This window comes from Salvelinus sp. IW2-2015, linkage group LG31 (assembly GCF_002910315.2).
Source record: "Salvelinus sp. IW2-2015 linkage group LG31, ASM291031v2, whole genome shotgun sequence".
Taxonomy (NCBI): domain Eukaryota; kingdom Metazoa; phylum Chordata; class Actinopteri; order Salmoniformes; family Salmonidae; genus Salvelinus; species Salvelinus sp. IW2-2015.
Window position 1 is genome coordinate 1,965,264 of NC_036870.1, and position 4,616 is coordinate 1,969,879.

Here is a 4,616-nt window from a genome sequence, read left to right on the forward strand (position 1 = left end):
TGACCTCATTAGGCTACTAGCTGGATCAGATTACCAAATTTAGGCTCGAATTTGGAACCGAACAGCGCCATGCTGAATATTTTCCGGCGTTGTGAAGTCTTGAATCGCTATCGGAAAAACTTGGAGTCCGTCTCTACTGGCCGATGGCGGTTTCAATCACCTAGTCTAGGTTGACAGTTCTTGATAGTTTGACAAACGTAACTATTTACGCACGGGTTTATAGCACCCACTGTTCATCTCTCATCTGTTGTGTGTGATTTTTTGAATCACGATGTGGGACTGATTTACATATAGGGTTGCCAATAAGACATATGAAGTTTGGAAAATTGACTTTTTTACCCTCGAACAGCCTTTGACCAATTATGACATTTAGCAAGAAGCTGACAAGAACACATAATCCATTAAGGTAGCTTTACAGATCTGATTTTAAAGTCTTTACGTTAAGAACGATCATGATTTCACAGGTTGACATGCACAGCGTGTCTCTCAAACTGGGTTGGTATGGCAAATGTAGGAAGACAGGTTATAAGACATTCATAACCCACATAGCTCAGTTGAATTTAGAGCAGCAATGTATTCCTAGGGAGAAAGTCATTGAAACTGTTTGATGTAAAACCATTCTTTTCAATGTTAAGTTAATGCCACATGTCATGGTTAGACTCACAGATCGGGAGACTCAAGATGTTCCTAGGTCGAATGTGTTTCCTAACCCTAACGTTCTCTCGCTGTCCCCAAACCAATTGAAATGTATCCAGTTCATTTTGGCTACTTTTTTCACGGTCGCTGCGCTTAGAGCGCGAGTACGGTCAAGCGGGGCATCTCGTTAACTCGGCACGGCCTGAGATCATGGTAATGCCATTGCAGGCTCTTGTGTGTCTTTAAGCCCTGCACTTTGTCACCGTCATCCTTGCTGTTGTGTGTGTTGTGTGTGTGGTGTGTGTGTGTGTGTGTGTGTGTGTTTGTGTGTGTGTTGTGGTGTGTGTGTGTGTGTGTGTGTTGAGAGAGCTTTTTCTTTACATCTGGAGAAAATAAGTGATTTACAGTTTCATGAGTGTTGCCTAATACACATATGAATTTTGAAGAAGAATCTGACCTTTTTAACCCTTCAAACAGCCAACTTGACACCATTTTAGCACTTCCGGTTGACACAAAGCTGAATGTGACACCATACTCTCCTTGGGGTAGGCTTTATGAACTTTTGAGTTTCATCACAAGATCTGCGGAAACCCACTTAAAAAAGATTTGTCTATGACATGCACGCATCACATCTGGATTACTGTTTTTGATTTTTTATTTTTTTGAACATCACCAATGTACTAATGTACGGTTCTCTTAAATGTACGATAATAAGATGGCTGTTCTTTTTCTCTGACACCGTAGTTCATATACTCTCGTGAAGCTCATTTTCGTTTTTGACCTTTAATCCCAGAAAAATGCCATAACTCAAAGCAGTGAGCTCGATCATCTTGTCGCGCAACTGCCTATTTATGCCCAACCTATGCTCACCAAGTTTTTCTTCGCAGTCTTTTCCGTTTAGAGAAAAGGCCACGTCGTGTTGGTGAGTTGTTTTTCCTTTGTCATTGATTTCCATTCCCCTCTGGTGGGTTTACCGGGACAGCGGAAAAATACCAAATTAAAAAATTATAAAATGGAACCGAATGCCCGAGACTTCGTTCATGACTTCTTGGCCCGTGCACGGCCCGCCCGCGTCCGCAAATTTTACAAACGCTTCGCGGACGTCTTCTAAAGGACCGTACATTTGCAAATGGATGTTCTCATCAACCATACGGCAAATGTCAAAATGTTCCCTCATGTAGTAAAAGAAAACAATATCAGTACTTAACAGGTGCGCCATGTTTCTGCTGGTAGACAATCCTCAACGTTTGCCTTGTAGTATGGTTACCTCCATCTCCACCAGGCTCTAATAAATCAGATGACAAACCTGCAGAGATGAACAAGAAAATGGTACCTGTATTTAGGATTAATGTATTGGTATGCCTATTTCACGTTCATGTCTTCTTGTTTTGGATTGTGTTGGCAGATTGCATCCAATTTAAGGTGCATACACCACCACCTACTGTACTGGAGTGTGAGGCCATTCACGGCCTACCTACTTTAAATTCTTTGTGATACAGTACTGTAAAATTGGGTAATTGGAAAAAATGACCCTGCCAGCAATTAGCCCTCTCAACAAAAAAATATTTGAAATGAAAACACCACCCCATTCCACTATTTACCCTATCTAATCCTACTCCAGACCGACGYTCTGGGAGGACAGAACACTACCACTCAACACCCCCTGCAACTGTTCTGCAGTAAAACTTTGTATTTCTCTGCCGCTGCCACCACAACCTCTATTTTCTGTGACTTTCCATCCATTCCAATTGACAACCACAGCTATGAATGTCAAGAAACCTACCTTACTAAAGCACATATTCTTTCCATCACTCTCTATTAAGATCATCAAGGACATCAACCACCCGAGCCACGGCCTGTTCACCCCGCTATCATCCAGAAGGCCAGGTCAGTACAGGTGCATCAAAGCTGGGACCGAGAGACTGAAAAACAGCTTCTATATCAGGGCTACCAGACTATTAAATATCTTTCACTTGCCGGCTACTACCCGGTTACTCAACCCTGCACTTTAGGGGCTGCTGCCCTATACARGTAGACATGGAATCACTGGCCACTTTAACAATGGAACTCTAGTCACTTTAATAATGTTTATACAGTATACTGCTTTACTCATCTCATATGTATATACTGTATTCTATTCTACTGTATTTTAGTCAATGCCACTCCGACATTGCTTGTCCCAATATTTACATATTTCTTAATTCCATTTTTTTACTTTTAGATTTGTGTGTATTGTTGTGAATTGTTCGATACTACTGCACTGTTGGAGCTAAGAACACAAGCATTTTGCTACACCCACAATAACAGCTGCTAAATATGTGTATGTGACCAATACAATTTGATTTGATTAGTCTCTGCCTACTCAAAGGAATCCCCTCTTCCTCTACCACCACCCTGTACCCATATTCCTCTACCACTCTCTTCACTGCTTTAGCATATGACACCTTCTGTACTACTATGACCCTAGCAACCTTAACCTGCTTTTCTCTCACCGGACACCTCCGATCTCCAGCCCCATGGGTACTCCCACAACTAACTTTCTCCACCGAAAKGACACATTCCTTCGTCTCATGTCCTCCTGCACACTTCTCACATCTAGGACTCTCCCTCCTACATACTGCTGCAACATTCCCATAAYCTTGACACCTAAAACACCAAAGCATTTTATTAACATTTGGGGGTGCTAATGTGAAACACGGCCTTTAAACGTTGAACATATTCTGTCATACTGAACTCAGCCAAGGCAAATGCATTCGACCAACGCCCCATGGCATTGATCAACCAATGGTGTGTTAGATACCACCCACATAGGTTTGCTTGACAACCCCTCATTATCATATAGGATGCTTAATACGTGACAACAAACAGCAAATATACTGTATTAAGATAACTTTATCTCATAACTATATGAAAGCAGATCTAATTAAATGGAACAATTTTCCCATGTACTGTATCTTACAAGTAGAATAAACCTCTTCAGAATGGCATGGCTCCCAAAGTTTTTATATTTATTCTTGGTAATAKCACTTACCGCACCGAAGACATTCTTTAATAACAGACTTTATATGGGCAAATAAAACTCATAGAATACAAAGGAAAGTTTTACATCTTCCTAAGTCTGAGGGTGGTTTGAACCTTCCAGACTTGGAATTGTATCAGCTCGCCACCTAGGGCTCTTACTTGCGACATATAAGTTAAATGCACTAAAGAGGAACAATGGGTACATATTGAAGATGTGCATGCTCATCCCCAGAATTTTTTCACGTGTCTATTTTCAAAGGATTAAGCTAAGAACATGAACAACTTCATAGCATTTGAGGCTCCTCAGAGTAGGAAGGGGAGGACCATCCTCCTCAGTGAATTTAATACAATTCTAAATAGTGAGACATTAAAAAAGTTAAGTTATCCTTTTTAGATTAAAACTATACCAAATATATTGATGTCACCAAATAATTGATTAAACACACTGTTTTACATGAAGGTTCTAACAGTAGTTCTACTATAGCTAAAGGGCACTCGTTATGGTTTGCCACCATGGTGTGTACCGGAGGAAAGCTATCTTCCATCCTCCTCTGGTACATTGACTTTCAATACAACGCTAGGAGGTCTTCATTGGTTCTCAACCACCTCTCCATTAGACTTACACGTAATTTTCCAACAACTTACGCGCTGAGGACGTCTCCAAACCTAGCAAGAGCTTCCTGCAAACATGAGACTGAATGTTGTCCACCAATCAAAAAGATCAGAGAATTAAGGTAGTACTGAAAGCATAAAGCTACAGCTAGCTATCACTGCGGTGCACCAAAATGTGGTGAGTAGTTGACTCAAAGAGAGAGAAAGACAATAGCTTGAGTCAGTTTTGAACAAAAATTATCATATTGAGAGGAAGGATGCGCATAGCTAGCTATACTTGGTTCTGTATTTTTTAAAAAACTTTCACTTCAAACCCAAACTTTATTGTCACATGCGGCCGATACACC